At 40.6% G+C, this 9934-nt stretch overlaps 1 protein-coding gene across 2 annotated transcripts in view; it reads right to left on the reverse strand.

Annotated features, from left to right (window-relative positions):
- Positions 1 to 9703, reverse strand: part of zyx (zyxin) — a 19065-nt gene extending 9362 nt beyond the window's left edge. The window contains exon 1 of one of the 2 annotated variants that reach the window (XM_086311462.1): positions 8710 to 9703. The gene's annotated coding sequence lies outside the window, so the exon portion shown is untranslated. The remainder of the gene's footprint in view (positions 1 to 8709) is intronic. The other variant, XM_086311461.1, reaches the window with a different exon arrangement.
- Between the last annotated feature and the right edge of the window lie 231 nt (positions 9704 to 9934).

The raw sequence follows: 9934 nt of genomic DNA on the forward strand, positions 1-9934 counted from the left end.
CAGCAGCTTTTTTAAGTGCATTAAAGTTATATAAAAAAATGTAACAGTGCAAATGCAAATTCCTTGCTGAGAGTTTAACCAAAAGGCTTTTCCAGTGGAAATTGGCCGACATATCCTCAACATAACCATGTAGAATATCCACAAAACTTAAAAAGAGGTTATACACACACACACACACACAATACGGTAATATTATGTTGAAGCACAGTACGTATCACTCCGCGAGGCTCCTGCCTACGACAGTGCTCCGACAATCCATCAAGCGGTGCAGGTTCGTAGATTAGCAAAGTCGTACTGGAACATTTGACTGATTTTCGAGCGCCGTGCACATAAAATCGTTTCGAGGTCAGTAAACACAACCAGAATTCATACATAAGGCACACGGGATTATAAGGGGCACTGTCGATTTTCAGAAAAATCAAAGGATTGATTTTAAGTGTGCCGTATTTTCCAAAAAAAACACGGTAATAACGACGGCCCGCTAGCATGCTCTACCAAAAATAGTGCTTTGTTGTGTATCTGACGGATGAAAGCTAAACCAGTTCCACACCACTGAAGTTGCAGCATTTTTACAAACCAATTCTGGTTCATCCGTTTCATTTAACGATCCACTTTCGCTCTTCTCATTCTGCGTCGCCGCCATGTGTGTATGTAAACATAGGCACTGCGCATGCACATTTTACCCATCTTCTATCGCGATATTTCATTTTCCTATCGTTGCCCAACATTACACCAGTATTACCGTAAACGGTATGATATAGCCCAGCCCTAGTTTGGACCATTTCTGGTTTTAGTGAAATAGCAGTAAGGAAGAAAATAACCCATAAGCATTCTGCAAAACCAACAGTACTCTTTAAACAAAAAGGCTTTGGCAAATAGTCTACAGCGGAATGAGAAAGCACGAGAGAGCCAAGTGTGTGAAAATGTCCTGAGGCCATGCATACAGAGCTGACAGACACAGTGGCACTCCCCGATGTCAGAGATAATTTACAATAAGCAACACATGGTTGTTTACAGTGGTATAAAACGCAGCAAGTGCATGTTTTTCAGAGTGCGGCCACTTTGCTCAAAGTGCGATGGCAGCTATCGTAACATTTTTATGTAATGCTGAGCTCAAATATTTACTTCACATATGCTGGTGGATAAACAAACACTGACGTAAGTCCTGTGTCTCCACCGAGATTCCTCGCCAAGTCTGCAAATATTTCCCTGAAGGCCACCGGCCCCAGACATGACCTTTAGTCAAAAGCATGGTTGTTCCAACATAATCGTCCACGCACACAAATCCAACCCTGCATCCGATCTGTCTTAACTCACACACTGTTGCTATTTAACAGTTTTATTCTGAAGCTTTAAAATACATAAAAATAATGATCTGAACTGTGGCAAAAGTTGAACAACCGGTCCTTGGACGACTACTCCAGATATGGTATCGCCTTAAAGCCATGAAGTCATAACATTTGACAGAGTGAGTTGCACATGGAAACAATTAGATAAAGTGAAGGCAACGAGCAATATGTAATTTGCTGTGTCATTTAATCTTACTTGGCACTTTTTGGGTTCATAAATGTCACGGAAGCAATGTGTCCTAAATATTTAGATTATATTTGAGGAGGGTGGACAGGCACGTGTCTTCAACTGCAATCTGAGAAGGTGGAGTTGGAGTTCAAACATGGAAATACACAAACAATATAAAAGATTGATCAAGCTTCCAGGCCTGATGGAAGTCCCTCAAACCTGTCTTCTTTTTAAAGGCCAGCAGGGGGCAACTCCTCTGGGTACAAGCAGAGCACAGCTGTCTTGCTCTGTGACCTCAATAATACTTTCCTTATGCGTTTATGGGCTCAACTGCTTGTTTCAGGTCACACTGAATAAAACATGTCATCCAGTCCACTGTAGGAGTGAGAAAGGGGGGTTTGAGGGTATGCTGGGCAATTCATGTTCACCAAGCTCTCCTTTCAAAATAGCAAAGTATCTAAAGGTTTCATACGAGGACTTCATTAACGATGAGTGATGTCATGGTGGCTACGTCCATTTACACAGCCTATGTTAGAAAATTAGGGGAATTATGCCACAGCAGCAATGCTCAGTATGGAAACACAGGAAAGAACTGCTAAGAGGTTGCCAAATATTCTTGGGTGGTCATTAATAAGCCTGTGGGGCTCAGAGAAGTAAAGTTTATGTGTGGGGAAACACTGAGAGGAGTGCAAAACCGTTTTCTCAGTCGCTTGCAGTTTAATAACAATCCAGTAAATGTGCATCAATTATAAGCTTGCTGTACTGAAGGCAGTTCCTACAAAAGTTATGTTTTTACAACTGATCCGACAAAGCAAAGCAGTGTGTACTGATACAGCTTTCTTTGGTTCAACATTTCTATTACTGCAGAGGAGCTGCTGTGCATGGTTTTTCCTTAAAAAGGAAATAAATTCCTAGTATGTTAATAATGTTGCCAAGGTTCTTTTGATAGAGATGATGACAGACTGCCATGGAAATATTATCGAAAATATTTTGCTATCATAGCACTGAAATGGACTCCTTAAAGCAGAGACGTACTTTTAGAGGCAAAGATGCAGTAACTTTTACATAAAACATCAAGAAAATACTTTGCATTTTGGTTAAAATGTAGACTATTAGTTGTTGTTATGGAAAAAAAACGAGAGTTATCATATATGCTTTCCAAAAAAAAAAAAAAAGAGATGGGGTTTGATACAGGCTTTTAAACTTTTATGTAGACAGAGCCGAAAGGATGGTAAAAACTAAACCAAACAGGAATAACAGTGAGCATTTCATCCTCATTCCTTTTTGTTGGGACACAGACAACGCTTCATGTTCTGACAAGACACGAAAACCCTCACAGCTCCTCCTGGTGCTCATGATTTACTAGCTTCTCTGATGAGACGGCAGTACTTCTGCTTTCAGGGTCAGCTTCCTCCAGCGCAAGATTTATTGATGGTAAACAATTCTAACCATATATGTCCAAACCAACGGTGTTAAAACTTTCACACAAGTGTCAGCTGCTCCACTGCGTCATGACGTAGTCTAAGGCATCCTTTTTTGAATCATAGATTGATGTGAAAGTCATGATTCATGCTTTGAGCATATTTTCCGTGCATTATTGAATACCAGTAAAAAGTTGTGAGCAACAGATTTCCTTTTTACAAGACAAAGTTTCATGAGATAAATAATCGCTGCAGCAGAGATCCTGCTTGATGTATCTAGCTTTTACCATTTCGGTTATTACATTTTTTTTTTGTAACTTAAGCCCCCTTTTCACTTAAAATTTGATACGAGACACGATGATGATTCATGTGTCAAAGGTATTTTCTAAAGGAAAATCTGAATAGCCACCCATCCTACATATTGATATGACCCTTAAACATTTATGTAAAATGGACGCTCTGTTACTTGTCGTTTTTAACAAACAATTGAGACAGCAGTCTGTAGCGTTCATTGGAATAACCAGTAATTGACAACTGTTCATGAACCACATTAAAATCAAATAAATAAACAAACAAACATCTATGATGAGTTTGCAGTTTCGATCCCTCGACATTTCAACCCTCATTGCTCAACAGCCTGTACTCTGTATCACATCTCTTTGCTCATTATCTGTTACACAGACTGGCACATACGCGACTGATAAATAGCCTCTTAAGCTGTTTATAGCCAGATACCTTTTATCAACCTCTCTGGTGTTAAGGGACAAGAGATCAGAGGTCACCATAATTGTAAATGATTGTATTATCCTGATAAATGTAAAAGATTAACAGAGTGTCTGATATTACACGGGTACTGTAACGCTGAAGTTACAGTAACTAATACCAATACAGTAATACGCATTACAATAAATTATGTTTACTAAATGAGATTCTACACCAGCCAGTCTTCCAGATACGTAATAATTTAGTGGTGCATGTGTTTGCATGAGTGTGCAAAGGTTTGATTAGAACTTGCAAAAGCAAAAGAAATAAAAAATGCATCTATCCCCATATAAATAAGTACCTGCACCCATGTTTGTTTGTTTTTTAAATTAAGAAGCCATGTCATTGTGGCATTTGAAAATGCAATTTCCTCAGAATGTCTTGGATAGCTCACTGCCCACCAGTTAAAACCAACTGGCCCAACATATGATAAAGCTTAATAGTGCCGCAGAAATTTAGCATTACAGGGAAATTCTCTGTAGGTGGATTCAAGTACCCAAACTGCTATAGTTACCCTTTTATGATGACTTCTTTGGTAAACCCCATTAGCCAAGATGGTGGCTTTCTTCAAAGTGGCTGTCAACAAAGTCTGTTTTTGGATAAGGGAAATTAAACTTGGCTTTTTGAATCATCTTCATGTCAAATCATACACATCACAATATCTGCTTCAGCCACACTCCTGGATGAAGCCCTTACACTACTCACTGGTTACCCAGTTCTCATCTGTGCCTCCCAAAGAGTCTTGTTCATGGTGACTCAGGATTTAGAGATTTATTCAAAACTTCAGTGGTTTGATTCTCGGCTCCTTCGTCTGTATGTTGGAGAGTCCTTGTGCAAGATACTGCACCCTAAAATTAAGGCTCATGCGTTTCATAATGTTAACTTGTGCTAGGTAATTATGACAGTGTCACTCTGGTTTTAACAGCTCAACACTTCTGTACCTTTCAGCTGTGCTCTGCTCAACTTTATATTGAAAGAAATGTGTTAACAGCCGATTTCCCTCGGTTTGCCTTTTCTCCTTTACCTTCCTCTCGCTTCTTCTTTGCTTATAGTGCACACTAGAGTCACCTAGACAGAATAAATTAGTTTAACTGTAAAGTAGAATCTGAGCATGATGTGATGTAAACCATTTTGTTTCATTTGTAAAGAGGTGAAAGTGGCATCAGAGAGGCTCCACTACTCGCTGCAGGAATGGGAGAATAAGACTACTCAAAGAAAGAGTGTTCAGCCTTTTGGAAAAATGGCTGGCTACTTATTAACCTACTATCAAGACCTACTTCATGTTGAAAGTAGTGGCCACAACAGACTCGAAACAGAACACTTAGCTCCATGTGGCTTTCTAAAATGAGTGCCTTCTTAAAATGGGAGGCTATGAGTTCGCCCTTTAGTTACAGTTTCTAAATCAACAATAGTCCTCTTAATTATTCAAACAGTGATGATAAGCTAGCGTTAGGTTTCATATGTTCCTCGATGCAGTCTTGGGGGATTCAAGGCGGTGAGATCACCACACACTCAGGTCCAGATGCCCTGCTGCAAATCTTGAAACCTGATCCTTGAGATGAGAGAGACCCTCAGCTGAGGAACATTTCTGGCACACCAACTCAATGACATCACCCCCCCCCCTCCCCTTTCCCCCATTTTCTGCTTTCCCCTAATCACCATTTCCTTCTATGCATCTTTGCAGTGTTTTTTTCTCTTTTAACAAGACATGGATGTCTTTGCTTGCCCTCATAATCCAATGTATGTATTAATCTTCTGTAAAGGAGCACAGCTATAGATTTGTATCTCATAGTCTTTTCTGAAAATCATAGTACAAGTGGTGGGTGAGAAACCCCGGTTGCGGTTTCTTACCAGCCACTTGAACTGAATGACATCACTTGAGGACGCACTTAGTCATTTCTACATTACAGCTGTGATGAAGGATGGCATCGTGCAGGCCGAGCATAGATCACATATGGTGCTCTTTAGCTTTTGAACTTTGTATAAACGCCACATGGCTGGACAGCTTTAACAGAGTAGAAAACCGGCACAGTTGGTTTTGATTCCTTCATACCAGAAACTCATTTTCACCAAAAAAGAAAAAGACTGAGGTAAAGTGTAAACAGCCTAACTACCTGAAGGATATAGAAACTAGTAGGGTTATTGCACTCATCAGCTTGGCTGCAGGCTCACTGCCTTAGAAAACTGGGATACTTCTTCAAGACTATAAAATAAAGACCTTAGGCACAGCATGAAATAATATTTAAAACTGTAAAACCAGGGCATTTTGTGGCATGCCTTCAGTTATCGCTGCTTTTTGTCCTGGACAAAGTTTAACACGAACAAGCTGTCTCTGAAAGCAGCAACTATGTGGCTTTTAAGGAAAACTTTATTCCACTTTTGACGAGGATGGCTTTGAACTTAGCAGTGGCCTGTTGGTTTATGGTTATAGAGGAACTAAATTTAGTTAATATACTGTGCTCTAGCTTTGTAAAAGGAAGCACTGAAACACGATGCCTCATTAAACAAGTCTATGTCCTAATGCTACTGAAAGAAAACAAAAACACCCACAGTATGTGGATAGTTTTCTTACAAGTGACATAACCACCATGCCCACATGGGATGAGTAAAAACAACACAAAACCAAAAAAACAAAACTGCTGTAGTCTCATTTTTTAAGCCAAAACAACACTAGGAATATTAAAGAACAGCTATCCCAAAGAAAACCTAACAGTACTTCCAGTATTTCCTCCCTGGTTAGACACATTATCTGTGACTACTGTGTTGTTCATGAAACTCTATTGTTCTGATGTTAATAGCACACCCGGTTTCTGGGAAAGCGTGTCTGGGCCACGGGTCACTAATGCGGGAGACAAACAACTCTTTTGAGTCCAGTCTTACAGGTCACTGGACGTGCACTGAGCAACAGTGCTGTGTTCTGACGCAGCTGGATGAGTGATGGAAACAGGAAACATTTCAAAACTGGTCACATCATCATCCACTGGATTATCACGTCAGACACTTACACCACCAAAAACTCTTTCTTAATGCATTTACATACAGTCTAGTGTTGGCCAAAGAGGAGTCACAAGGAAGTGAGAGACGAAAAAAGTGATTTGAGGCAAAGTGTTCCTCTACAATAACTCGTGCCTTTTGATTCACAGCTCCTACAATTAAGGAGGATTGCTCTTTGCTCGATTTAGTCCTTGTTCTCATATCTTTTAGTTGCCTCACCAACTTACAGAGGCGTCAGAGATCATAATATTCCCAGTCTTTGCAACTGCACCACACAAACCTCAGACCAGAGTGTTCGTACTTTAAGTTGTTCTTAAACACAGCTTAGTTACTGTGGCCTTGGGTTAAGGCTCCTTGAGTCCTCCTAGTCAGAGGAATTTAACATTCTCAGGGTTGCAGAAATCTATGCTAAAAATGGTATATCCATACAAGCCCCAATTTCCTTTAATCCGCTGAGCACTAATCGCATGTTAGTATGCAAAGCTGTACATTTGTCTCCACCACTGCCTGCTGTTATAATTTGCCTGTTAGTGACTGATACTTTCCCTCCATATACCCTACACATTCCTGATATTTTACACCACCGTTGGACACTTGCATTTGTAAAAGCACAAACCAGTGTACAGCCTTATTCCTTTCTAATAGGCAGCTTAGTTGAGCTTAGCTCAACTGATACTAGTGCAGTCCAGCTCTATCGTACTTTGATGAAGCGCAGACATTTTCAGTTTTTGTTGACAGTGTCAGAAAGGTGATGTCTTCTGCTTTATTTTGGGTGTGGTTGTGACAAGAATAGTCAGAAGTGTTCTAAAGATTTCATTCACCTCATTATGGCACACAACAATAAAGGTGTCAAACATTTGGCCTGGGGGCCACACACAACTCAGTTTGTTTTGATCACTTAGAATTAAAAAAAAAAAAAAGAGAGAGAGAGAGATCCAACTTAAATTATTATGAAGAAAGATCAACAAAAAAGAAGGTGCTGTGGTAAAATGTGACTTCTGGTATCTGCTCAAAAATGATTTTCTATATTTAAACTGCTGCAAATGAGTCGTTTCAATATGACTTGGTAACATTAATGATACCAAACCATTTTGAGCCAAGAAGAACATTTTATCACAAGGCAGAAGCTTTAACCAGTTTATGGCAAAGTGACTTACACATTACATTTATTTATCTGGGTAAAAACGGTCATTATTATTTTGTCATAGCTCTTTTGACAGCAGATAACAACAATAAAAAATATCTAACATTACAGTTCTATAAAGATATTTAAAGTGGCCACAAAGGACTGGACTGATTACAACGTAGAACAAAAAGTGAGTACAATAACCCAGCGTCTTAAAGATGCTTACAAAACAAGCATTTTTTATTTTATTTTATGCACAACTGCTTCGAAAATTGTGTTGACTACATTATATCACCAATATAACCAAAGGTACTGCACAGAGAAACATCCGAAGTCACTATCTAGCAGATGATCACTATTTGGCACAGCACTGGGCCCCACCTGCAGGAGGGGGGAAAAACCTGATGTAATGGTTTTACTGGTCCGGCCCACTTCAGATAGTAGGCTAGCTGTGCACCAAGAACTAAAATAAGTGTGACACCCCCCCTGCGCTGAAGAGTTGAAACAGCTATGCTTACAGCCCTAATCAATGGAGTTATAACAGCGAAGTCAAGTTCCACCTACTGGCACAATCAATAGGTTTAACATACTCGATGTACAGTAGTTTGCTGCTCAGTTAGGTTTACATCTGTTGGTCATTACTTTGACAGCTGACAGGCTTGGGTGAGCGGCAGCTAGGGTACTTGAACCAGCCCTTCATTAGGGCAAAATTAAGGATAACAAATGAAGGGTTTACGCTAAAGCTTGCTAGCGTAGCTAACGACGTGTCCCAATCAGGTTAATATTAACATACACAACGCCATGACAACGTTAGCCCATCCAGTTTAGCTTTAACACACGTTAACCCCAAAATTAAACCAACAAAAACATATTTTTACCGATACTCACCTGCACCGTAGGTCAGCTGTGTGATAACCTGCGTGGCTTAGCATCAGTCACACTAATGGTACTATTAGCTCCGCACACGCCCCTACACTCCCAGGCGACTCATGCTTTGGTCAGTAGGTTTCGCCCCGGTGAAACGCAAACACCACTGCCCCTTTTTTTGTAACGTTACCACATATGGAAACCAGTTTGTCCCAGTAGCACTGTCATCAAATCTAATAATTGTGCTACCCTGTGAAATAAATAAAAGCATACAGCTGCATGGCTAGCTGCCTAGCTTAAACAACTTTTTTTTCCTTTTTTTTTTTTTTTTTTTTTTTTTTTAGAAAAGCTGGACTTCCTGCAGGAGCTTCCGCATAGCCATGCCTTATCATCAGTATCATCAGCTGGAGAGTGGATTTGTTCACGTTCAACGCTAAACTGCTAGTCTGACAGAGACACCAGGGAAGCCCCGCACACCACGAGGTGTCTTTCTGCACCATTGTTTTTTTTAACGGTAAAAACCGAACCTTATGACAAATCCACACTGCTTGTCACGCCAACAAAGCTGACATTCCTTCAACACCTCCTTCCGAGTAACGAAAATCTGCCCTAGCATGCCGCTGCAAAAGGACTTTACCTTATTAGGTAACCTGTAAAAATTTGCTCACGTAACTAAAGCATGCCACCACCTCCTTCCATCCTGATCCCAGTCACAAGAGAGACATTTACTTACCCTGTTAGCACAGCTGCACTGTGGATCTCCCTTTTACTTCCCCCCTTTTCCTTTTGTTCTTCTTCCTCCTCTCTGGCTCCTGGGCTGAGTAAGAGTTGTCAGTAATGGCAACTTCTCTTTCTCTCTTCCCCTCTCCAGCTATTAGACCCTCCCCCTTTGCTTTTCAGCCTGGAGAAAGAATGACACCATCCTTCCAAACAAGTTCTTTCTCGTTTGAGTCTGGCTTAGGACTTGTGCATTACTATGTAAACAAAATCTCTCTCTCTCTCTCTCTCTCTCTCCCTCCCTCTCTCTCTCTCTCTCTGTGTGTGTGTGTGTGTGTGTGTGTGTTCATAAACTGTCCAGTCAGACCCCCTCTTCGTCCTCCTCCTCCTCCTGCTCTCTTTTCTCTCTGGATTCTTGCAGCATTCTTCATTCAATGACATCAACCCTGTTGCCTCTCCTTGTAAGGTCAGAGTGGGGGAACGAGGGAGCAAATGGGAGGGAGAGATAATGGGGCTAGAAGCTTGATTA

The sequence above is a fragment of the Aulonocara sp. 'chitande type north' Nkhata Bay genome, linkage group LG11, assembly GCF_057382095.1.
Source record: "Aulonocara sp. 'chitande type north' Nkhata Bay isolate Kocher_YH1m ecotype deep benthic linkage group LG11, A_spYH_male_GT1.1, whole genome shotgun sequence".
In the NCBI taxonomy this organism is placed as follows: Eukaryota; Metazoa; Chordata; class Actinopteri; order Cichliformes; family Cichlidae; genus Aulonocara; species Aulonocara sp. 'chitande type north' Nkhata Bay.